The following is a 27,783-nucleotide window of genomic DNA, read 5'->3' on the forward strand; positions in this document are numbered from 1 at the left end:
TTCTTGGAAGAATGGACTGACTTCGGGGGCCCCTGGGGAGACCCTTTGGTTGCTATGAATAGCCCATACCTTATTGACAACTGATTTATTGGTCCAGTTCACATGGCTCTGCAACTTTTGCATAAAATTGAGGAAAGCTGGAGAGCCAGGCAACCTGTTCCTTACTTGAGTTCTTTCCACTTCTCAACGTGATACCAGGATCAAAGTGTCTGCTTTTCATTTTCCCCACCCCCAGATTCCTGGTCCCTTGCTGTTCTCCAGTAATCCCTTAGAACTAATCTAATGACTACCTCAGAGGCAGTAGCTCTACCTCAGAGGCAGTAGCTCTTCCAATAATTCCGAAGATAATTTCACATAATCCTTTCAGTGAGTTTAAGTTTTGAAAAACAAAACCAGTAAGTAAAATTGAAGGCTACACCTACTTTTTACACTATTACAACCCTCCCCTGGGGCAAGTGAGTGCCTAGCATTCCATCTAAGTGGGAGAAGGAAAGTACTGGAAGACAAACAAAGAATTATCTCAAATGATTTTACCACACAAGGTACATATCCACTGAGTCAGCTTCATGGAAACCCATGGTAACATTTATTCTAGGTTCTCCTTAAAATTATCTTTTCTGGCTTTATCTCTTCAGGATCATTTTGGCTAATAAATTTTCAAATGCCAGGGCGATTAACTAAAATATATCCAGCCAGATGTTTTTACTTGAATACCAGGATTAGGTCTTTTATTTGCACCATACTTTACCAAACATTTATATACTGTATCTCTATTGGTCACTGTGATCACCCTCTACTACCTGGAATGCAAACATTATTAACAGGCCACTAATACTATTTGTAGTAAGATGAAAGTAACCAAGAGATGTTAAATGACTGAACAATCTCAAAGTTATTAAGGCACAGAAACAGGAAAAGGTGTTTCTGATTCTGAGTTCAACCCTCTCCCCTACTTCTGTTGCTTATCTTGCCACTAGGGGCCATTAGCTCACTTGCAGGAGAAATTGAATGAACTAAGATGTCAGGACATAAGCAATTAAATTTTACTTGACTGGAGCTAGAGAAGAAACACTATTTCTTAGACACTGAGAGACATAAAGCATACAGGAATGAAACAACGATGATCGGCTGATGGATTAGGATGCGAAGTTCCTCTTCCAAATATCCTTTGTCATCTTCACACTCCCCACAGGAATTAGCTGGATAGAAGCTATTATTTTTAACACCTTGGAGGTTCAACCTGTTAAAGAATGGTATAAGGAAAGATTCATAAACAAGTAAGCTGGCCTTTAATTTAAAGCTTAAAGAGTAAGCACCAAAATCTTAAACTCATACTGCTGTGTCCCCGGGTTAAAGTATTGTGTACACACTTGTGGATCTTGATTCATACCTGAAGCCTCCCATAGGAAATATATCATGTTTGTCTTATTTCTGTCAGAAAATGCTTGTTTAGCTTCTGAAAGGCACTAAAAGTTTTAAAGATTCTAAGTATTAAATGCATTTCCCAACGTAAAGCATATCTCCAAACCATTAAAAAATATGCAATTTGTATAATGTCTTCATTCCTTAAAATAAGGTATTTAACATTTGATTGATTCTGTTCTGACACCAGGACAGACATTTGTTTAGTCCTATGGATAAAATTTACTCTTTGGTTCTTCACCTCCAGTTTCCAGACCTGCTGCCATATTCTACCCAGCTTGCCTTGGAATTACCATTATCTGGAGATGGTGTATACTATTTTTTCCTAGATCCTGGAAATCACTCTACCCTAATCAAGTAAAAAAGTACATACATTATACTTAACTAAGTAAATGACGCAACCAGGAATCCAATTATATGATTTTTTTCCCCATCCATCTGCCTCCTTCACAGTGGATGAAGGGAGAGGATGGTAATTCAGTAGTCCCCTTGAAACAGTTCAGTATCCAAGATGACAGAAAAATGTATGCAGATGGTAATTTATATTTTGTTTTCTCTGCTGTGAAAGAACCAGAGCTATTTGTACTTTGTTCTCTGTATTTTCTTCTCTGCCATTCCAAAAAGTATTGCCTTATTTTCTCTTCTCAAGGACCATACACAATCACCTTCCTAGCATTTGTGAAAATCTAAATCAATTGAAATCTTTCTTCTTTCTTTCTTTCTTTCTTTCTTTCTTTCTTTCTTTCTTTCTTTCTAACATATAATGTATTTCTTGTTTCAGGGGTACAGGTCTGTGATTCATCAGTCTTACACACTTCACAGCACTCACTATAGCACATACCCTCCCCAATGTCCATCACCCAGCCACCCTATCTCTCCCACCCACCTCCCTCCAGCAACCCTGAGTTTGTTTCCTGAGATTAAGAGTCTTTTATGGTTTGTCTCCCTCCCCAGTCCCATCTTGTTTCATTTTCTCTCCCTTCCCCCATAACCCCCTGCCCTGCCTCTCAAATTCCTCCTATCAGTGAGATCATATGATAATTGTCTTTCTCTGATTGATTTATTTCACTTAGCATAATACCCTCTAGTTCCATCCACATTATTGCAAATGGCAAAATTTTGTGGGTTTTTGATGGCTGCATAGTATTCCATTGTATATATGTACCACATCTTCTTTATCCATTCATCTGTTGATGGACATCTAGGCTCTTTCCACAGTTTAGCTATTGTGGACATTGCTTCTATAAATATTTGGGTGCACGTGCTCCTTTGGATCACTAATTGCAGTATTTCTTATAAGAAAACAGAGGAATTCCTCCCGTAGTAGCACGCTCAGAGCAAGACAATGGGGAGAATGTTTGAGGCCAGGAAAGGGGCAGTGCTTGGAGATCACAGGTATCCTCATAGGGTCTTAAAACAATGGCACAATTTCTCAGGAGAATGGATATCCAAAATACTTAAGGAGGCTGACCTTTGGCTGCTGGCCTTGGCAGTGTTCCTTTTTCTAAAAACAGCAGAGAATTAGAAGAGTCAATGGACAACACAGAACCATGTGAGTTTCAGTAATGAGCTCACTGGGGTCATCTGTGTGAATTGAAACTGGAGTGTTCGTTCATGAACATTTTGCTCTGCATAAGCTACATAGGTCAACTGAAATCTTTAGAAAGTCTGATCTAAAATTTAACTTCTGGGTGTCACGAAGCAGAGATGGAAACTGATTTAGTCTGATTTAAAGAAATAAAGCACCATAAGCTTCTCACATATCTGCAGTTGCAAATTCATATGCACCAAACCACACTACTGCCCCAAAGGCTGGCAAGGGACTCAACTTTCTATTCCCTTCAAAGTGTTTGCCTGACACTCCATCATCTGAATGTCTAGTTCATAAAGTTCCTGAAGCTGGCACTGACATTCTTATGACCTCTAGAGGAGAGAAAAATTCATGATACTTAACGTTAAAATTATTTTTTTCTCCACACCAAACATTTTCATCTTTGTCTTCCATCTCTTCATAGAACAAAGAAGAAGACTGGATGTGTAGACAACAAAACAAGCCCAGACTCCCACTGTGGCTAGCAAGTTCAATTACCATTCAGTGATCATCACATTTGGGGTTCTTTAATCCAAAATGCAGCTAAACCTATTGCAATGATTCTAAATTACAACTCCATTTGGTGCAATTATTTCTGAATAAATTCTGTGGGTAATTTTCTTCATCAAACAAACAATCCATTTAACATGGGGGCAGGGGAAGCACATTGCTATGTTTATATTAACAGTTTTTCAGGAAGATATACCATTGCATTATAAAACTTTGGATTATCATACCAAAAAGGAAGCAATACTAATGATGTGTTTATTAGAGTGATAACATCCAAGGTGAACCCGGGTCCATCAGTTTCTCAATATTACTTCTCATGAAAAGTAGCTGAACCCCAGGAAAGAGCAGCAGGTGTTATCCTAAAATGTTGAGAAAAGGTGGAGAGTGCTTGGCAGACTCTTCTTTGATATTCTTCTCTTTACTGAGACCAAAGCTCACACCCGTAGGGGGTGGAAGGTGCTAAAGCAGGGTCCTTTAACAACTGAGGCTTAAGAAGTGATTGCAAGGTCAGTGGGGAAGCCAAAAACCTGCTTTCATTTATAAAATCTCAGGTGTCCTTTGAAAATCTTCCCATCTCCTGTTTACAGTCCAATGACCCAACATGATCCATCTCCAGACTCTTTCCTATGTCACTATATTAGATTCATTCACTGAACAAATAAATTAGTGAACAAAGGCATACTAAAACAATCTAATATTTTCTTACTGTTAAGAATATAACAGAAAAAAAAAAGAAAAAAATAAGAAATTCCTAATACAAACAGTCACCTTGACTGCTTCTGGGAGAATTAACAATTTTGCAGTTATGAACAATGTGTCATATAGAAATCTTAGATAAACAAGACAGCATTTTCATTTTTGCTTGGCTTGAGTGGGCCCTAACAATGTTGAGCTTTACCTGAGCCCGTATTCTTGGAAAACAGTGACACTTAAGAAAGTCTCCATCTTTTCAGGGTTTTTGTTTTGTTTTGTTTTGAAAATGCCTAACTGCCAAGAACCACCCTTCACATATGACTTAGCAAAGACTTGAGAGTGAGCCATCATTACCTATGACAAGGCCAGTCGCAGACCCTGCAAATTGCCTTTGTCTCATGAAATGATGAACTTCATTGTTTGGTTCCTACTGTTCAATCTTAAGAAAATGTCCTCAGATTTAACCCTACTTTAATCAGGCTTCTCCTTCCCTGGGACCCCTGAACTTTGGTTCAGTCTTAAGCTTATGCAAGCATTGCAGAACAACCCCTTAATGAAAATGAGCTGACAAAAAAAAAAAAAAAATCCTGCTCAGCTGTCTGATCCTACCACCTGATCATCCCGCACACCCACCCCTGGTTCTCTCTAGCCTTATTTACTGCTTCCAATACAGGAAAAGCCCTTTCTCCCTGACTTTTGAGAAAATTCTAGATCTTATCATTGGAGTATTCTTTCTATGGTAAGTCTCTTTCCCTCTATTAAACTAGTTCCTCTCCTTATATACAAAATCCTCCTTCCCCTACTGCCATAGTCCCCCTTCCTGTATTACCATAATTCACCTCACAAGTTGCAATAGTCTTTGAATCAGCCTCTCCTTACCTAAGTCCAGATTAGCATTTTATTTGATAGCCCTCATGGGTCATCTAAAACTCAAGCTTAATCATTTGAGTGAAACTCTCAGTGAGGCAAATTTAAACCATGTTTAGTAATTCTATGAACTTTAGCAAACATTTAGGAAAATTGAATTTACATTGATTGTTATTTTCCCTCAAGCGTCCACAGGGAAAAAGAAAAAAAATCTGCACCATTTAAGGGTGCCATAAAAATCTAATCAAACCATCTGCTTCCACCTGGACGTTGAATTATTATAGAAATAGGGAACAAGTGATATATTTGAACACCTAATTTAATTACCATTTCCTCTCCCACCTTATTCTTCCACTCTCACTAATTGGTTTTACCTTTTATCTGTGAAATCTCACCCCCCACCGCAAATGACCTAAGGGTATCAGTTGTTCCCAAGATCATGTAATAGTAATTACTATTAAAAAAAATTTTTGAGGAGGAGGGGCAAAATGGCAGAGAAGTAGGAAACCCTGTTTCAATGGGTCCCCTAAAGTGAGCTAATTATCTACCAGAACACTCTGAACACCCATGAAATCAGCCTGAAATGTAGGATTATACACTTCTGGATTTCTACAGGGGCAGACAACACCAGTGGAAAGGTAAAGTGGAATGGGAATGATCGGACTGATATCAGAGGATAAACAGAAGGGGGAGGGAGCCACCAGAACCGACCCATTGGAAAGCAATACCCCAATAGGAAAATGTCCTGTGATTGGGGACCAGCATTAACTTGGAGTCTGGTTAAAATCACTCAGAAATAGCAAAAGATCTTAAGGGGCAATTGGAATCGGGTGGTCACAGGCATGGGCCTAAGCCCAAGAAACCAGGACAGCCACTGCCAGTGACCACCCTTGCCAGAGAGAGTGTCGTGAAGCCTCCAGGCCATGGTCCCTGCACCCCCAGCTTTCCGCTGCTTGCACCTCTGCTCAGCTAGGTGCATTCCTGCTGGCGCCCATGAGGGAGTCTGCTGTGGACGCCAGCCTTTCACAATCTGCATGCACTGCGCAACTGGGGTCTGAACAGTGCTGCCCACTGGTGCTTGAGAGAGTTCTGTGCGGGCACTAGCCAACAGTCTCTAGGATGGGCCAAGAGTCTGAACACACCCAGCCCGGGCTTGAAAAACTCAGCATGCTATCTCTGGTTGGGCTCTCAGGTGGACAGTGATCTGCGAAACCCTGAGGTCTGGACCCCAGACCACAGTCTCCGCTAAGGCAGCCACTGGAAGCAGGCTCCTTGGACCAATATTGCTCATGGTTTTAGTGGCACGGGGTGGGGGGGAGGTTGCAGAGACAAGTGGGTGCTTTTGGCGACCCCTGAGATGGTGGCTAGGGATGTGCTCTACCTGTGGGAGGTTGCACAGCTCACCAGAGTTTGCAGAGGGGGAGTCTATGCGTTCTGGACCACCCAGAGTGGAACAGACTGAGGCTTCTCTCTGAGACAGAGGTCTGGGTGCAGTTTGCTTTCCACTAAACCTCCGAAAATCCACAAAAAGCCACCAAAAACCAAAAACCTCCAGAGAACAAAAGCCTGAAATACCAGTTTCCACAGAGCCCAGCCCCATGATAGGGAGCAGGAGGACTCAACCCAAGCAAGACTGACTGAAAAACAATGTGGCAGGCCCCTCCCCCAGAAAGCAAGCCAAAAGAACCAGAGGACAACCACACAGGGTCCCCATAAAACTGTAAAACCCCAATATCAGGGGAAGACAAGATATTAAACTCCTGGTATTACCCTAAAACCTATATATTTCATAGAAACAACTTTTTAATTCACAAATTTTTAATTCATTCTCACTATTCTTGTTCTTTTTAATTTTTTTAACCTACTAATTGAGAGTTTCAATAAAACATATTCCATAATAACCTTTTAACTCAAACTTTTTTCATACATATAACTGTGTTTTTCTTTTGCTTTTCTATTTTTTAATATATATATAGATATAAGCTTCAGGGTAATACTCTTTCCCTAATCAATACTATCCCTATATATAAACCAGTTTTAATCTCCCTTTATCTCTGGAGAGTTGAATCCTTTAACAAAGATGTCAAGATACACCCAGGAAGAATCAAAATAACCTTACTCGTAACCCCACCCACATCAAGGATTTATGACCAGCCTCCCATCTTTTTCTTCTGTCAGTGTTTCTGTGTATTTGTTTTTGTTCTGGTATTATATAAATCTTATTCTTAGGGTTCATTTTGGCTGGATTCTTTTTTTTTTTTTTCTTGTCATTTACTTTGTCAGTCTTTTTGTTTGTCCATTTTTGTTTGCATACCTTATAAATCTTATCTTTGGGGCCCATTCTGGTTGGGTCTTCTCTCTCTCTCTCTCTTTTTTTCTCTCTCTCTCTCTTTCTCTCTCTCCCTTTTAATCTTTTTTTTTTCTTTCTTTTTAGTGGTGACTTCCGTTTGCTCAGAAGCGTTCCAGGGGGCACCTTGCCTGGATTGTGGTTGATTTATTTAGCTACACATCCCCTCAATCACCTCTCACCAAAATGACTAGGAGTAGGAACACCCAACAGAGGAAAAATTCAGAGACTGTGCCCTCTCCATCAGAACTATTGGATATGGACATAAACGTATGTCAGAAAGATAATTTAGGGTAATAATTATCCAGGCAATGGCTAGGTCAGAGAAAACCATTAGTGAGAACATGGAATCTCTAAGGGCAGAAGTGAAAGCTGCCTGGTAAGAAGTTTAAAATGCTATTAATGAGATCCAATCTAATCTAAATACTCTAACAGCTAGGGTAATGGGGAGGCAGAAGATAGAATTAGTGATGCAGAGGACAAACTGATAGAGAAAAAGGATCAGGAGGAGGCATGGAAGAAACAGCTTAGAAACCATGAAAACAGAATTAGGGAAATAAATGATGCTATGAAACTTTCCAACGTCAGAATTATTGGTATCCCTGAGGGGGAGGAAAAAGAAAGACTAGAAAAAAAAGTCGAACAAATTCTCCATGAAAGTTTTCCCAATCTGGGGAATGGAACCAGTGTTCATGTCTTAGAGGCAGAAAGATCACCCCCAAGATCAATGAGTTTAAAAGACCTCGACACACTGGATTGTGAGACTGATGAATCATAATTTTAGACAGGGGCTCCTGAAGGCAGTCAGGTGGAAGAGATTCCATATGTATAGAGGAAGACCCATCAGAAAAATTCAGACCTGTCCACAGAAACCTGGCAAGCCAGAAAGGGCTGGCAAGACATATTCAGGGCACTAAATGAGAAGAACATGCAGCCAAGAATACTTTATTCAGCAAGGTTGACATTCAAAATGGATGCTGAGATAAAGAGCTTCCAAGACCAGCAAGGTTTAAAAGAATATGTGATCACCAAGCCATCACTACAAGAGATATTAAGGGGTGTTCCATAAAAGAAGAAAGAACCCAAAAGTGACATAGAACAGAAATTTATGGAAACAATCAACAGAAAAAAGGAATTCACAAGCAACATGATGTCAATAAAAATGTATCTTTCAATAATCACTCTAAATGTAAATGACCTAAGCACTCCCATAAAATGGCACAGGGTTGCAGATTGGATAAAATGACAGGATCTGTTGATATGCTGTCCAAAAGAGACCTATTTAGAACCCAAAGGTACATCCAAAGGTACATCCAAACTGAAAGTGAAGGGATGGAGAAATATCTTTCATGATAATGGGCCTCAAAAGAAAGCTGGAGTAGTGATTCTCATATCAGATAAATTGGATTTTAAACTAAAGACTGCAGTCAGAGATAAAGAAGGACACTACATCATTCTTAAAGGGTCGATCTACCAAGAAGATCTAACAATTGTAAATATTTATGCCCCCAATATGGGAGCAGCCAACTACATAAGCCAACTGTTAATCATGATAGAGAGTCATACTGATATGAATACATTAATAGCAGGGGATCTTAACATGCCACTCTTAGTAATAGACAGATCACCCAAGCAGAAAATCAATAAAGAAATAAGAGCATTGATATCACATCGGACCAGATGGACCTCACAGATATATACAGAACATTCCACCCTAAAACAACAGAATACTCATTCTTCTCAAGCACACATGGAACTTTCTCCAGGATAGACCACATACTTGGTCACAAATCAGGGCTCAGCTGATACCAAAAGATTGATATTATTCCCTGCATATTCTCAGATCACAATGCTTTGAAACTGGCACTCAACCACAAGAAAAATTATGGAAGGAATTCAGACACTTGGAAGCTAAAGACCACCTTGATTAAAAATGTTTGGATCAACCAGAAAATCAAAGACGAACTTAAACAATTCATAGAAACCAATGAGAATGAAGATGCATTGGTCCAAAACCTATGGGATATGGCAAAGGCAGTCCTAAGGGGGAAATACATAGCCATCCAAGCCTCACTCAAAAAAAAATAAAAAAATCCAGAATACACCAGCTCTCTTTACACCTTAAAGAACTAGAGAATCAACAAGAAATTAAGCCAACCCCACACACAAGAAGGGAAATAACCAAGATTAGAGCAGAGATCAATGAGATAGAAACTAGAGATACAGTAGAACTCATCAACAAAACTAGAAGCCTGTTGTTTGAATGAATCAATAAGATTGATAAATTACTGGCCAAATTAATCCAAAAGAAAAGAGAGAGGATCCAAATTAATAAAATTATGAAGAAAAGGGAGAGATCACAACTAACACTAAGGAAATAGAAACAGTCATCAGAAATTATTATTAACAGTTATATGCCAATAAGTTAAGCAACCTAGATGAAATGGATGCATCCCAAGAAACCTATAAATTTCCAACACTGAATCAGGAAGAAATTGACAACCTGAATAGACCAATATCTAGTAACGAGATTGAAGTGGTGATCAAAAACCTCCCCCAAAACAAGAGCCCAGGACCTGATGGATTCCCTGGAGAATTCTATTGAACATTCAAAGAAGAAATAATACCTATTCTCCCAAAGCTGTTTCAAAAAATAGAAAAAAAGGGAAAACTTCCCAACTCTTTTTATGAAGCCAGCAGTACCCTGATCCCCAAACCAGGCAAAGACCCCACCAAAAAGTAGAATTTCAGACCAATATCCCTGATGAATGTGGATGCCAAGATTTTCAATAAGACCATAGCTAATAAGATCTAACAGTACATTAAAAAGATTATCCACCATGATTAGGTGGGATTTATCCCTGGGATGTAAGGGTGGTTCGGCATTCACAAATCAGTCAATGTGATGGAAAAAAATCAATAAGAGAAGAGAGAAGAACCACGTGGTCCCCTCAATTGATGCAGAAAAAGCATTTGACAAGATAAAGCATCTGTTCCTGATTAAAATGCTTCAAAGTATAGGGATAGAGGGAAAATTCCTCAACCTCATAAAATCTATCAATGAAAAACCCACAGAGAATATCATCCTCAATGGGGAAAAGCTGTCAGCCTTCCTTTTGAGATCAGGAACACAAGGATGCCCACTCTCGCCACTATTGTTCAACACAGTACTAGAAGCCCTAGCAACAGCAATCAGACAACAAAAAGAAATAAACGGTATTCATATTGGCAAAGAAGGAGTCAAACTCCCTGTCTTTGCAGATGACATGATACTTTATGTGGAAAACCCAAAAGACTACACCCCCAAACTACTAGAACTCATACAGCAATTCAGTAATGTGACAGGATACAAAATCAATATACAGAAATCAGTTGCTTTCTTATACACTAACAATGAAAATAGAAAGGGAAATTAGAAAATTGACTCCATTTACTATAGCACCAAGAACCATAAGGTACCTGGGAATAAACCTCACCAAAGAGGGAAAGTTTCTGTACTCAAGGAACTACAGAACACTCATGAAAGAAATTGAAGAAGACACAGAAAGATGGAAGAGCATTCCATGCTCATGGATCAGAAGAATAAACATTGTTAAAATGTCTATACTGCCTAGAGCAATCTATATGCTCAGTGCCATCCCAATCAAAATTCCACCGGTATTTTTCAAGAGCTGGAACAAACAATCCTAAAATATGTTTGGAACCAGAAAAGACCCCAAATTGCCAAGGAAATGTTGAAAAACAAAACAAAACAAAACTGGGGGCATCATGTTGCCTGATTTCAAGCTTTACTACAAAGCTGTGATCACCAAGACAGAATGGTACTGGCACAAAAACAGACACATAGACCAGTGGAACAGAGGAGAGAGCCCCGATATGAACCCTCAACTCTATGGTCAAATAATCTTCGACAAAGCAGGAAAAAAATATACAGTGGGAAAAAGAGAGTCTCTTCAATAAATGGTGCTGGGAAAATTGGACAGCTACATATAAAAGAATGAAACTCTACCATTCTCTTATACTGTACACAAAGATAAACTTGAAATGGATAAAATACCTCAACATGAGGCAGGAATCTGTCAGAATCATAGAGGAGAATATAGACAGTAACCTTTCCGACATCAGCCACAACAACTTCTTTCAAGAAATGTCCCCAAGGGCAAAGGAAACAAGAGTGAAAATGAACTTTTGGGACTTCATCAAGATCAAAAGCTTCCGCAGAGCAAAGAAAACAGTCAATAAAACAAAAAGGCAACCCACAGAATGGGAGAAGATATTTGCAATGACACTACAGACAAAGGGCTGATATCCAAGATCTATAAAGAACTCCTCAAACTCAACACGTGCAAAACTGATAATCACATCAAAAAATGTGCAGAAGACATGAACAGACACTTCTCCAAAGAAGACATACAAATGGCTAACAGACACATGAAAAAATGTTCATCATCATTAGCCATCAGGGAGATTCAAATCAAAACCACATTGAGATACCACCTTCCACAAGTTAGAATGGCCAAAATCAATAAGACAGGAAACAACAAGTGTTGGAGAGGATGTAGAAAAAGGGTAACCCTCTTACATTTTTGATGGGAATGCAAGTTGGTGCAGCCACTTTGGAAAACAGCATGGAGATTCCTTAAGAAATTAAAAATAGAGCTACCCTACGACCCTGCAATTGCAGTACTGGGTATTTACCCCAAAGATACAGATGTAGTGAAAAGAAGGGCTGTCTGTACCCCAATGTTCATAGCAGCAATGGCCACAGTCACCAAAGTGTGGAAAGAACCAAGATGCCCTTCAACGGATGAATGAATAAAGAAGATATGGCCCATATATACAATGGAGTATTATGCCTCCATCAGAAAGGATGAATACCCAACTTTTGTATCACATGGACCGGACTGGAGGAGATTATGCTGAGTGAAATAAGTCAAGCAGAGAGAGTCAAGTATCATATGGTTTCACTTACTTATGGAGCATAAGGAATAACACAGAGGACATTGGGAGATGGAGAGAAGTGAGTTGGGGAAAATCAGAGGGGGAAATGAACCATGAGAGACTATGGATTCTGAGAAACAAACTGAGGGTTTAGGAGGGGGGTGGGAGGGGGGTTGGGTGAACCTGGTGGTGGGTATTAAGAAGGCACGTATTGCATGGAGCACTGGGTGTGGTGCATAAACAATGAATTTTGGAATACACTCACAAAATAAAATTTTAAAAATGTACCTGGCACAATTTTTGAGAACTTTTGCTTTGATGATTTGAAGTTAGTGACACTGAGAAAAGAGCGAAAATGTCATATTTGAACAAGCTTTCGTTGATTTTGGTAACCATCATTAATATTTTTATATTAATTAATGAAAAGAAAATCCTAAGTAAAATGGTTCTGGAAAGAGGACATATCCATGAATTCACTGAAAAAGTGTCCAGTTGTGGCAAAAGCATTTGTGTGGGAAAATTCTTGTCATTTATGAGGAAGAGAGGGAGGAAAGAAAATAATATGAGTAAAGGTAAAGTACCAGAGGATTAAAGGGCCCACAAATATGAAAATGGAGATGTATTCAGACTTTCACATATATCACATATAGGTTATATATATATATTTCACACACTTCAGACTTCCTCTGTATATATGTTATATTATATTTAATATATCATACATTATATATTTAATTATTATATAATATATTTATATATTTTTAAGGTATCTTCCTTTCAGCTTATTTTAAAGGTATTATCTTTCATTATTTACAGATAATTGTTCCAGTTCACATTTTAAATAAACTAAGTAAAACAACCACATTCTGTACTGCTTAGTAAAACACAAATTATAGTTAATTTTAGCAGTCTTTGATTTGTTATTGTAAGTAAAGATATCTGCTTTTTTCAGTATTACATATAGAATAAATCTACTAGATTTGATGATAAATGTATTCTGTATGAATTTCTGATTTCACTGAGAATTAGGAACAAAAATCTCTATGCCCTCATCCAGAAGCCTCACATAGCAAAGGACCCCCAAGGAAATGGTAATGTGGAAGACACTGTGCTCAATCTCAGGAATAAAGGCTCCAGGAAAAGAAGGTTGGCCCCAACTAGTCAAACACAATTTAAATTATTAGTGAGATAAGACAGTTGCATGGGCTCTGAACCACAGGCAAGGTAAATGTCTCATCCAATCAGCACCTGCAAGTACAGGACAGCACCCAAACAGAAGGTGACTTTCATGGATGAGCCATTATGCCTCCCACTTACATGGCAGCAGAGAGGGTCTTCCTGTCAAGATAACACTGTTCTGGCCACATGTAGAGCGGTGAGAGAATGAGTCTTCACACATGAAAAAAATAAAAATAATAAAAAATTTTAAAAAGACTACTATTAGCTGTTGCTGTCTCTGCAGAGCAGTAGCACTCCAATCTTATCGGCCTACTGTTCATGCCATGGGAAGGAAATCTACTGACTTTAAATGACATCCTTTGTTTGAAGCTTGAAATTTGGATTCTAAAAATGAGAAAGTGTTAAAACTAAAATAGCCATGACCTTGGGTTGCATAGATGAGTACACAACTTTGATACTTGTTTTTACCATTTTACCTCTTCCTTACTTTGATATATAGTTCACAAGCAATAAAATATACTCATGTACTATACACTTTGATAATTTTGATAATTGTATAAAGCTTTGTACTCACCACCAAAATTAAGATATAGAAAAATCCCCAGCATTCTAAAAATGTTCCTTGTAACTCTTCATTGTAGATTTCCTCCCCCATTTCTCAACAATAGGCAATAGTGATCTTCCATCATTACAGTTTTTCATTTTTTAGAATTTTATATAATTAGAACAATGTGGAATATAATGTTTCATATTTTACTTTTTTCACTTAGCATGTGTTTTCTTTTTTTCAAATTTATCTATGCTGTTGCATGTCTTAAAATGTTGCTCCTTTTTACTGTTAAGGAATGAATTGTAATATTAATGGTCACAAGATTACTAATTGATGGACATTATATTTTTTCCAGTTCTCTGCTCTTAGGAAGAATGCTATATTGAATATTTGTATACAAGCACTAGTGTTTTCATTTTTATTGGATAAGTACTTAGGAATGAGATTGCTGGATTGTATCATTCATGTGTGCTTAATTTTATAAGAAATTGCCTTACTATTTTTTAAAGTTGTTGTACCATTTTGCATTTCCACTAGCATTGTATGAGGGTTTCTTGCCAATAATTGGTATTGTCAGTCTTTTGACCTTTGGTCATTCTCATGGATCTAAAGAGTATCTCATTGTGGTTTTACTTTCTATTTCCTTGATATCTAATGTTATGGATTGAATTGTGTTTCCTCAAGGAAATATTGAAATCTTAAGCTCCATTACCTCATATACTGACCTGATTTGGAAATAAGGTCGTTAAGCGTGTACTTAGTTAAGATGAGGTCATACTGGAGTAGGGTGGGCATCTAATCCAGCATGACTTGTGTCTTTATAAGAAAAGAGCCGTGTGAAGACAGAAACACACTTCAATAAGTAATATCTTCTTAGCTGCCTGTATGTTGCCTGAAATTGTCCCACTAAGGACTTCAATGAAATGACATTTTTAATTATATATAACAAAAATTCAATGGAGGACTCATGTGCTGAGTACTAAACTAGAGTTTTAGTGCTGCACAAAGACATGCTCATTGCCCTCAAAAAACGTCTAGCACAGTTAAATTGAGCAGAGTATAACTAAATAAGAATGGGTATACATAGTCGAATATTAAACAGAATAAAATAAATTCTGAGAAAGAAACTTAATGTACAGAGATCCCAAGGAGGAGTTATAGCTTCTAGTATTGGAAATAAGAAAGTATTCATGCAGAACGTATTTGAGGTAAGTTTTGTAAGATGAGCAAAATTTCAGAAGATCTTGAGGATGGGAAGAAGGCATTCTTACTGCACATTTCCATCTGGAGGCACATCCTCATGCCTCTGAAACAGAACATGTGCAAATCTGGACACAAGTCCTTCTTCTGCTTGTGCTCTGTATTGTGGTTAATGACATCAGTGTTGGGGTCTAAGGTTACAAATTAGAGATTTGTGTTTACTCCTCTTTCTCATCCTTCTGCATTCAAAATGTTCTTTTGATTTGTCTCAGAAATTTTGTCTCCTAATTATCATATTATGCTTAAAAGAGTCTAGTGGCTTGATCTCTCTCACATCAGTCTCCTATGGTGTGACCAGCCTTTAGGATGATTCCAAGTAATCCTCATTTCCTCTTACTGATAATCTTACATAGTGCCCTCCCACAATGGAACAGAGTTGGCAGACATCATGATATATTCCTTCTGAGATTAGGTTATAAAAGACAATCTAAAATCTGTCTTCATTACACTGTTCCTCCCTCTTTTTCTTTCTTCAGTCACTCACTCTAGGAAAGGTAATATATCACAGAGCACTTATGGAGAAGCCTATGTGTTAACTGAGATCTCTTGTCAACAGCCATGTTGGAAGTGGATCCTCCAGCCCCAGTCAAGCCTTCAGAGAACTGCAGCCATAGCCAACTTCTTAACTAAAACATCATAACAGACACAGAGGCAAAACCAGCTAAGGCTCTCTTGCTTTCCTGACTCTCAGAAACTGTGTCAGATAATAAATGTTTATTGTTGCAGGCTGCAAGTTTTGAGATAATCTGCTATGCAGAAAAAGAAACTAATATACCCTTGATGACACTTAATTTTCCATACTAATACTAGTTATCTTCTAATTAAAAAAAAATCTACCCATTCCCCAGTATTCTATGATTTAGTACTTGTCATATTGTTTTGTCATTAAGATATGCCTATATTTACTATAGAACTTGATTGATAATAACTATTCAAATGTTGGGATTCAGAGCAAAAAGCATAAAGGAAAGGATGTATGGGTTATCTCTGTTAAGTTATTTGACTGCAATCTAGAGGAGTAATTGGAATTGTCCTGGATAAATTAATTCTCAGATATCTTGTAGAGGTTATTGGTTATAAGAAGGGAGGGATTTTTAACAAAATTTGGTTAAGTGAAGGCCAGGAATTTGTATTAGCCATGTCATCCAGTGGGGAAGAGGAATCCAAGGAAATATGTCAAAGTACTAGTAACTTGAAAAGAAAATGTAAGCTAGGGAAGGCAAGGTTATACACACATGTCAGGGTCCAAAGAGTGTGTGCATATGTGTATATGTATGTGTGTGTTCACGTGTGTTGTGGGCATGGGATGGCAACAGAAGGTATAAAGGAAAGGCAACCTAGGCTTCTTATATGAGGTAGAGAGGAAGTGGAAATTGCAGAAGAATGTTTGAAAAAAAAAAATGGAGGGATGCCAGAGATTAATTTGTCTTTCTTTTCAGGTCTGATAAGTTGAGCAGGAGCAGCATGACAGAAAATGCTGATAATAATATCCCTGAGTTACAGTTGTATATTTTAAACTTGGAGAATAACACTCTCTGTCCAGGATAAATATATTAAAATTAGGAAATGCAAAGAACCTTGCATGGTGCTGGGCACATAAACATTCACACCAGGCAAGTCCAATGAAAGCCTTCCAGCATTCACCATATAGGCCTATATGTGATTCTGGAATTCTGATTTATATTCTAGACTTACCAGAATTGTTTAAATTAATGTATCCTCTTCTCTGCATAAACTTTGCTACAAAAAAAAAAGAACCTCCCCAAGGAATATAACAATACTCATTCTGAAATGTTAGTGAACCCCATATTTTTTTAAAGTTTTTATTTATTTATTTGAGAGAGAGAGAGAATGAGAGAGCACATGAGCAGGGGGGACGTCAGAAGGAGAGGGAAAAGCAAGGTGCCCCACTGAACCAAGATCCCTATGTGGGGCTCAATCCAAGAGCCCTATGATTATGACCTGAGCTGAAGACAGACATTTAACCAACTGAGCCACCCAGGCGCCCTGTACCTCAGATTTTTTATATCAAGGGCGCATTATTAGTAGCTCAATCTCTAGATCGTACAGCTGATAATTCCACTGTCCCTTGCATTCATGGTGCTTGTCAATCTTTTGTTTTTTGATTGCTTTCCACTTGATTCCTGCTGTCCATGAGGTCACAAAGGGCATCTCTGAGAATTTTAATGTACTAATAGAAAGGAGGCTAGAAGACCTCCCCTTCCAATCATCAGTCGAGTCCTGGGGCAATGGTGTTTTTTCTTTAAGACCTTATTACTCTAAGGGTTTTGAATTAAATGGCAATGTTATTTATTTAGTAGACAATACTTTTAGGAGTTAGCATTTCCTATGAAACATAAAACCTGTCCATTATTTAATGTATGCATACAAAGAATTTGATTTCTCCCTATCTACATACTTTTCAGGACACCTTTTGTCAAATTGGAATTTGAAAATGCTAAGGCTATATATTCAGATTGACCTAGATCACCAAAGATCACAAAAGAACCATAATAAAAATAACACATGAGCTGTAATTCTTTGCAAAGGAGCAGCAATTTAACACCTCATATTCCAGCTGCCTGCAATGATATAATAAAAAAAATTGTGCAACCTGATGCTTTATTATGGTCTGGATATATGAAAGCAAAAGCACTGGTCTTTCCTTTTTCAGTGACTAATGAGTATGATTCACTATTGATCATCACATGTACCTTTCAGCAAAGAAAAGGTTAACATCCTCTCTTTCTTGCCTCTGTCTCCAGGAGAAATGGAGTTGCTCCCTTTTTCTTTACCAAACAGAGTTCTTATACCTTGGAATTTCTTCATGCTTTTCCATGACACAAATTGGATTTTTATATATTATTTTTTTCAAATTCTGTTTATAGATTTATATTAAAAAAAGAAAGAAACAAACAAATGGGAGCGGTGTGGGATGGGAACTGGATTTTTCTTCTGGCTTTTGCTTTTATTAGCCACCGTAAAGTTTTCTTTCTTTCTTTTTTTTTTAAATCCACAATTCATAACCAGGAGCAATAACATAAAAATCAATAAGCAAGAAGTTAGGGTCTTGCCAGCCATCCCAAAGAATTTAAACCCTTTTTTCACATCTAGTTTAGAAGATGCCAGTTGAAAGCTAAATCAATGCCTAGATGTGTGACTTTTTTGCACTCTATGCTGAGGGAAAAGACAGAATTGTGCTTCTTTTTGTCAGTACCTTCTGTCAGGACAAGGGTGGAAAAATCCAAAATCAGGTAAATGTCTCCTCACTTTAAAGGGCTGACATTGTTATTCCTCTGTTAGTTGTAAATGTAATCTGGATAAAGCACTGGCTGATAACACATGCAGAGATGATCCCTCCCTGGGATGTTTGTAAAGTCTTCCAGAACCTAAGGAATTGGGGTGATGTGGGGCTGGAGCTGTGGGAGACAGAACAGTGAGCAGTTACGGAAACAGGCTCTGCCAACAGAAGGCCCATCCCCAGCACTAACCAGAGTAATAAGCTCTTAGTTACTTAATGTACTCAGGTATAAAGGTTCTTTTTATTTCTGCCTTACAGGATTTTTGTGAAAATTAAACAAGATTATTCATCAAAAATACCCAAATCCTGTATCATCAGGGGAATTACTTTTCCCTCGCAATGGCTACCCTTGGTAGGACTTTTTTTCTCCCTTGCCTCTCAAGCTTCTCAAGACAGTCAATTTGCATTTCCATCACTTGGAACCAAATGTGGACTCACTAACACATATTTTGCAAAGAAAAGCGTGCACGCATGTGCGCACACACACACACACACACACACATATGGAATACCCAAAGGGTGCAAAGATTCTAATAGCAGCACAGAAAGCTTTTTAACTATCAAATTTACAAGTCTATACTGTCAAGCAAACAGAGATTTGGTTAAGTTTAAATGGAATCATATCAGTCATTTATTAAGTTGTCTCAACTGCTATTTATGTCTATTGTGCTATTATACTGATAGAGTGTTTTTTTTCCCACTAAATAATAAGTACTTTTTATCCTCAATAAAATAACTACAATTTTTATATATGCAGAGAGTCATTTGGAATATGAACCTATTTCTTGGTAAATTTTTTGTTAACCAAACCTCATTAGATAAAAAGCTGGTAATGGTGGAAATTGAAATAATTTGCCTTCATTCCTTCACATTCTTCTTTCCTTATTTCTCTCTGACCTTCGAATTCCTGTTTCTAACCTCTTGGCAAGCAGATGTTTCAGTTCTGGTATTCCATTTAAATCTGCCCCGGGCTCATAATGCTCCATGCATTTTCCTTTTCACTCTTCCTCCCTTATTATAAATACTATTACTTTATTTATAAGATTATACCAAGCTTCTAGGAGAAAAGACTGTCCATCCCTAAAGTAAGTCATCTTAAGGTGTTAATGACAGTGCAGACATTCCCAGGTTGCTGTTATTAAAAAGACAATATTTTAGGTGAATTACTTTGTTAGGACATATGAGATGGAAAGCTAGTTTTTTCTGGGCTGTTTTAGAAATTCAGAGTTAATTAAGTTGATTGGGCTGAAGGATATTTAATGATTTTTGCCATTCTCATATCTTATGATTTATTTATTCCTAGCTCTTGAATTCTACAAGCCAGTTACTGTTTCACTGTAAAAGCCAGGCCAGCATAAATTTTAGTGGAAAGAATTAATCATCAGTGTTTTTAAAATACTGCAAAAGGATAAAGCGTTTCCTTTGCATCAGATTCTTTCCCTACTTATTTTAGATTAGAACTGAGAAAGCGTGTACATTTCTTATACGTTTGGCAGTTCTCAAACTTCACTATGCATAAGGATCACCTTAATAGCTCGATAAAAATTTACCTTCTCCCCAATCTCCTTCAGTATTTACTTTTTTACATCCTTTTCATAATGGTTTTTTCCTCTACTTCACTATGTTCCCCTTCTTTGGCCTGCTTCTCATCCCCCATTGTTCCCAAGGAAACTGCATTTTTTACCAGCAACCCAGGTGATATAGGAGTCAGAGATTCCTTGGAGCGCCTGGGTGGCTCAGTGGGTTAAGCATCTGCCTTTGGCTCAGGTCATGATTCCAGGGTCCTGGGATGTAGGTCCTGGGATGGAGCCTTGTACTGGGCTCCCTGCTCAGTGAAGAGTCTCCTTCTCCCTCTCCCTCTGCCTCCTCTCCCACTCCGCTGGGCTCTTTCTCTCTCTCACTCACTCTCTTTCTCTCAAATAAATAAATTCCTAAAGAAAAAAAAAAAAAGAAGAAGAAGAAGAAGTTGATGATCCCCAAATCATTCTTGAAAAGACTAGATAGTTCAAGCCCTTTTTTACTTAGTAGGGAAAAAGCCCAGAGAAGTTGCTACCTATTGGAGTAATAGCTGATTTTAAAATTGGAAATGTTTAAAGAAATGTACACATATAGGTAGAGATCTACAGTGTTAGAAAACAGTAAAAGGCTTACTATTAGCCATTTTCCTCTCGTGCTTATTTGCCCTTGTTTAGATTTCCACCTTTTGACTCCTGTTCAATTTAACTTTTAACACAATTAGCCCAACTGCAGCTTAGTGAACTTCTCCATACCTCAGAGTAATTGCCTGAAAATGAACCTCAGCCTCCAGGAGCTGCGCTCTCCACTGAGACCTCACCTAGCCCATCCTTACTTTTAAGGCTTGGCCCAAATCATCCATTTCCAGCCCAAGTTCATGCCAACCCACCCTCTTCTTCATGTTTGTCCCTCCCCTGGACCCAAAGCCTTTCCCCTTAGAAAATACAAGTTTGATTAAAAATTCTAGACAATGCAACAAAAAATAGAGAGGCTAAACATCCTTTTCCAGCTGCTTGATATTCTCTTTTTAAGAAAGTTTCTAAGAAAGTGTGAACATAATGTTGTTGTTTTATTTTTTTTTTTTGAAGGTGAGGTGTGACCAAGATGTCCTGAACATTTCCTTCAACTTGACCAAATTTATTCCTGACTCTAGACCCCTAACCACCCTTTCTTCACAGCATTTCCTTTAGAAAACTTGTTACAGCAAATTCTTTTTCTGCCCCTTTGACATATGAATCTTTTTAAAGTGTCTTGCCAGTTGTATAACTCTGGACTGCCTTTTTCAAGGATCTGGGAACCAACTTTTTGAAATGCCATCTGTAGGGTAACAATGCTCCTGTCTCCCAGCCTCTCTCCCCTGGTCTCGGTATGAGGGTAAGAGCCTGATTTCAGTGGACCCTCCCTTGTTCTGAGTCATAAAATTACCTCTTATCATGAAAATAAGAGAAAATTTGCTTTTCCTTCAGGTAAAGCCAATTAGTGATCATACATGCCCTCCTTTCTCTCCACCTCCACCTTCACCCCATCATCTAAAAATGCTTGGTGTTTTAGTTTCATGGACTTGAGCTTAAACTGAGTACTGTCCTCTTTCCCCTAGTGCAATAGTCTTGAATAACTTTCCTTGCCTATTTAAGCTTGATGCAGTTTTTCTGTAGCAGGTGTTAACAAACCTTTTGAAACATCTTCCCATCCCATATTGAGATGGGACAGGAACGTGGTGGTATGTGTCTTTCAAGTGAATCTCTTCAAGTGGGACTATTTTTTTACTTAAAAGGGCATGTATTTATGTCACACACACCCCCCAAAAAAAATACTGGCATACTTCCAGCAACTGTCATCATATTCATAATAACATACTTTTAGAAATGGAAAAAAAAAAGGATCTAAGTTTTAAATCTTAAACTCAGATGCTTTAATTCCTTCTGGAGATGTTTCTAATAGGTAAAAACAAACAAACAAACAAACAAAAAACTGTATTATTTGTGGCATAAGAGGCAACATTATCTCATGATAATCAAGGGATTATCATGATTAGCCTCTGATTTTAACCTCTAAAATTGGTGAATTCCATTAACTTTTGATGGTATTTTTTCATCACCCAAAATGGACAGATTGTAGTTTTATCTTTGTTAGCCCTGTTGAGATAATAATTGTGTTTACATTTTATAGGACTGAAAGCTCAGAAGTTTGATGCTTTGCTGTTGTTTTTAACTATTTTCACTGACTCATGGTTGGATTTTGAAGAAATCAGTTGATGACTTTATCGTTACTGATTTTTTTCCCCAAGATGCTCAGGAAAATCAGAAACTACCTGGAAACTGCTCTCTGTCAGTAATAATCAAGAGTGAAACTTCTGACTAACCTCTATTTAATGATGAAAAACTTGTAAATAATACTAGGTTTTAGTGTATGAGCCAAAAAAATACTGCTTGATTAATGCTCAACACATACCACATCAGATCTTTGGAAGCTACTAGTTGGTATTCTAGTGAACACTGGTTTTATACTATTATTCAACTAGGTTAAATACAAATAAATAATCAAATAAATATTTCTATGTCATATACATATAAATATACATATATCAATATCACTTGGTGATTTTTCTTGGATTATATTTCTTTTGAGTGATAAGAAAAAATATGTAATGCATAACAACAGTCCTGTGCACCACATATATCACTGACAAATTTTGGCATAATATTTACTCCATTGTTTACAATCTTTTTTTTTTTTTTTAAAGATTTTATTTATTTATTTGACAGAGAGAGATCACAAGTAGGCAGAGGCAGGCAGAGAGAGAGGGAAGCAGGCTCCCCACTGAGCAGAAAGCCTGACATGGGGCTCGATCCCAGGATCCTGGGACCATGACCCGAGCCAAAGGCAGAGGCTTTAACCCACTGAGCCACCCGGGCACCCTACTCCATTGTTTAAATGTAAGGTAACCAACAATGCCAGATTTGAATTATATTATTACTATCTTTGTAGGGATAGATATCCCAAAAGAAGTCTTAGATGTAGCTGCACAAAACACAAGAAACAAACAATCAAATTATCCAAACAATAATAGAAGCAATGAGAGACTTGAATTACCTTGTGAAATATCATATCAAGATTTAACGAATGAGGGGCCCTGGGTGGTTCAGTGGGTTAAAGCCTCTGCCTTTGGCTCAGGTCATGGTCTCAGGCTTCTGGGATAGAGCCCTGCATCGAGCTCTCTGCTCAGCAGGGAGACTGCTTCCTCCTCTCTCTCTGCCTGCCTCTCTGCCTACTTGTGATCTCTGTCTGCCAAATAAATAAATAAAATCTTAAAAAAAAAAAGATTTAACTAGTGAAAATACTTTATGACTAATTAATATTCAGCCACATGTTATACCTGACAATTCAAAAATCAGTCCCAAAATTTAGCAGATAATAATAACTTGGATTGGTAGGTTTCTTCCCTAGGGAAAGATTAACATCTTACTCTTGTCTGTTATATGAAGTCATAATTTGCTAAAAAAGCAAATAAAAACTTATCTTGCTAGCACTTTGTAACATGTTCTTCTCTCCTTGGGAAGATGAATATCTGAACTGTTATGTACCTTCAGAGGAAACGAATATGTAGTGCATTCTGCAACAAAGATTTCCAACAGCCTATTGTGTATGGATTGGACATTCTTTTTTTTTTTTTTTTTTTTTAAGATTTTATTTACTTATTTGACAGAGAGAGATCACAAGTAGGCAGAGAGGCAGCCAGAGAGAGAGGAAGGGAAGCAGGCTCCCTGCCGAGCAGAGAGCCCGATGCGGGACTCGATCCCAGGACCCTGAGATCATGACCTGAGCCGAAGGCAGCGGCTTAACCCACTGAGTCACCCAGGCGCCCTGGATTGGACATTCTTAATAGTGTGTGAATATCCTTGTGAAAACTAATTTTCAGTATACCTTCTGTTGAACTCAACTCCAAAGTGGTCATGGCTGGCTTATGCCATAGCCTATGAATTCCTAGGTGACTGGGGGCAAAGGGATTGATCATTAACATCAAGACCTCTTTTTATTTTGTTGTCCTGTTGTTTAAAATTTTTTTACATATGAATATGGAAATGATGACGTATTTTTTCTTGTGCTTAGAAGAATTTCAAGCAATGTTTCATTAATAGAATTCCCTGAAAAAAAAAAATCACATTTTCCAAAGTCCAGAATATTTTAAGTGGGAGTTCAAAGTTCAGTTAAATGCAATGAATTCCTAGCATATATTTATAAATCATAGAGTTGTGGGTAAATAAAATAGGTAGTAGATGACCTGACTATGGAGGGAAAAGCTGTGTTGGTTCTTTGAAAGTACAATAATATTTTAAAAAAACAAAGAAAATCAATGATTTGAAAGAGAAGCAGTTTAGAACAGATCAGCAAAAGCAAGTGTGCTTATATACATACACACTTGAGATTTTTTCCCAATGAATTTTGCTTGATAAAAATTATCATAAAGAAACAATAATTCAAATACAATTCATTATGAGGATCCTTTTCCTTATATCCATATTTTTAACCACAGGAGATTCCAAATGCAGAATAAGCTATATATTTGGGGGATTTCCAATAAAAAACTTCCGCAGTCAACAGTTTGTGAAAGATGGGATTTAATTTGCATTTTCCGTCATTGTAAGGATGGAAGTTAGGTATCAGTTGACATCAATGTTGGATCCAAATTAGTGAAGATAAAGTGGTGGGGTTGCCTGAGGAGGTGGCAGGGGGACAGTGGCTACTCTGATGAAGGTGGATAGGAAAATTAACTGGTTTAAAAATGTGATTTCTCTCTGAGATCAATTTAATAAGCAAGATTTCTCTATTTCTCTTAATAACCAATGTTCCTTTAGCAAGAAACATTATAGAAATGTTAACTCTTATAGGAAGGCTGATCTCTGCATGTTCACCAGAAGATAGGGTGTGGGTTTAGAACTTGTCAGAATGATAGATACTCTGCTTTTCAGAGGCTCTTCTGTAAACTTCCACAATATGCTTTGGTCTAGAAAAGGAAAAATTAAAAACTAAAAACTCAAGCTCCATCCCTTATAATAAAATAGATAAGTAATCAAAAAAATAAACAGTTTCTTATTTTAGTTAAATCAAGTCAACTTCAGTAAGCATTATTACATCTTGTTGATTCTGAATTTCAGGACCTTAATTGCCTTCTTTAAGAACTTATGTCCCTAAAATTTATATAAAGACTAGAGGATAACCCTGCTTCACCATTTCTCAAAAAAATTTTTTTTTCTTCTAAAAAATAATGAAAAGAAAACTGAAGTTAAAAGGGAGAAAAGGAAGATTGTTTATAAAAATTGTGAGCCTGGTGACATCCTGATCTTTCAGATTCATCCTTGATTAAAAAACAAAAACAAGGGGTGCCTGGGTTGCTCAGTGGTTAAAGCCTCTGCCTTCGGCTCAGGTCATGATCTCAGGATCCTGGGATCGAGTCCCACATCGGGATCTCTGCTCAGCAGGGAGCCTGCCTCTTCCTCCTGTCTCTCTCTGCCTGTCTCTCTGCCTACTTGTGATCTGTCTGTCAAAAAAAAAAAAAAAAAAAAAAACTTTAAAAAAAAAAAACAAACAAACAGGATAAATACCAGTTCAAGTGTAAAATTCTAGTCACAGCCAAGTCAACTTCAATAAGCATTATTGCATCTTGTTGATTCTGAATTTCAGGACCTTAATTACCTTCTTTAAGAACTTATGTCCCTAAAATTTATATAAAGACTAGAGGATAACCCTGCTTTACCATTTCTCAAATTTTTTTTTTCTTCTAAAAAATAATGAAAAGAAAACTGAAGTTAAAGGGGAGAAAAGAAGACTGTTTATAGAAATTGTGAGCCTGGTGACATCCTGATCTTTCAGATTCATCTTTGATTAAAAAACAAAAACAAACAGGAAAAATACCAGTTCAAGTGTAAAATTCTAGTCACAGCCAATTAAGAATGCAAAATTTAAAAAGGAAAAGTTTTTTCTCAATGACTCTTGATTTCTTGCAAATGATCTTTAGTTACTTGACAAATAAGGAAATAAGTTTCTGTCTCCCACAACTGTTCTTAAAGGATCCGTGCTCTAGATAATAAAAATCAAAAGTCTATAAAAGGTAATTTTCCTAGTGTTATGAAATTAGAGTGTATGTATGGAGTTAGGAGCCCCTGTCCCGGTGAGGAGAAGTACGTCGGACAGAGAGAAGCTCTCAAGAGGCTTCTTAAGTCTCAACTACAGTTTTTGATCATCTTGACTGAGACTCTTCCAGACCCTTAAGGCCCTATGTGACTTACTAGTTCTGGGCAACTTGTAAATCCTGTGCGCGTATATGTCTGTGTATGTGTACATATGTGTGTGTGTGTACATATGTGTGTGTGTCTATCTAATACTCGGCAGTCAATTCCAATGTATGGATGTTTTTTCCTATACCATCAAGCACTTTTTGAAAACCAGCTCGGTGTCCTATATTCAACTCAACTCACTATTTACCTGGACATAGCATCCAATACCACAGGTTGAGGACTCATTCCTACAAGACTGCCTCCCTCCCTGCCCCTTCAGACATGAGTTGCAATTCTAATGCCTCTGTGTTTCTGACTGGGCCACTCTAGATCAGAGGTTTCAATGATCCTCATCCTTGGGTACCATTAATTTGTTAGAATGGCTCACAGAACAGAAACATTTTATTTATGAAGTTACTGGTTTGTTGTAAAAGGATATAACTCAGGAATGGTCAGATGAAAGACATGCACAGGACAAGGTATGTGGAAAAGGTGCTCAGCTTCCATGCTCTCTGAGAACACTATCGTGCCCCAATCTCTGTGTACACCAACCCTGAAGCATTCCAATCCTTATCTTCTGGGTTTCTATGGAGGCTTTATTACTTAGGCATGGTTGATTAAATCATTAGCCATTGGTGATTGATTCAACCTCTGCCCCACCCCCACCCCCATCCCCTTAGGTCAGGGAGGTGGGCTGAAAGTTCTAACACTCCAAGCACTTGATTGATTCCCCTAGCAACCAGCCCTATCCTGAGGTGCTTTACAAAAGTCATCTCATTATAAACTCACATGTGGTTGCAAGGGATCTTTCATGAATATCAGTCAAGATACTTTTATAGCTCTTATCATTTAGGAAATTTCGAGGTATTTAGAAACTCTGGGCCAAAAACATGGATAAAGACCAAAGGTATGTATTTTTATTGTAAATCAAAATATCGCACCATCATTTATATCTATCTTTCTATCTTATCTAAGTATTTTTTAAAAAAGATTATTGAATGCAATAAATTAAAAACCAGATGTTTTTAATAATGTGTTTTATTTGAGGTTTCAGGCATCAGAGTCTATAATTGAGATACTGTTTGAGATAGGACAAAGATGTCCATGTCCCAACCCCCAGAATCTGAATATTTTGCTTTACAAGGTAAAAGAGACATTGAAGATGTGATTAAAGATTATAGTAATAAAACCTTTATATTACCCTTAGTTCTATCTCTGATTTGAAGTGCAGGCTTCTTAATTTACAAATATCACAGGGAGTACCTTAACCAGTAGGAAGCAAATGTCCTAGACTCAGAAGTAGAAGTGTCCTCAGGTGCTTCTCTGCCTTAG

General features: G+C 37.6%; 1 long non-coding RNA gene across 2 annotated transcripts; it reads right to left on the reverse strand.

The window, feature by feature from the left end:
• Positions 1–1,021: 1,021 nt before the first annotated feature.
• On the reverse strand, positions 1,022–27,783 carry LOC116869221. 2 transcript variants are annotated; one of them, XR_004382983.1, is made up of 4 exons: positions 27,715–27,783; positions 18,578–18,779; positions 13,689–13,760; positions 1,022–1,240 (listed from the first exon to the last, which is right to left on the reverse strand). It is a non-coding gene; the product is annotated as an uncharacterized LOC116869221 (long non-coding RNA). The 2 variants fall into 2 exon arrangements; XR_004382984.1 differs by lacking the exon at positions 13,689–13,760.

This window comes from Lontra canadensis, unplaced genomic scaffold, assembly GCF_010015895.1.
Source record: "Lontra canadensis isolate GAN:19392208 unplaced genomic scaffold, GSC_riverotter_1.0 scaffold18, whole genome shotgun sequence".
NCBI lineage: Eukaryota > Metazoa > Chordata > Mammalia > Carnivora > Mustelidae > Lontra > Lontra canadensis.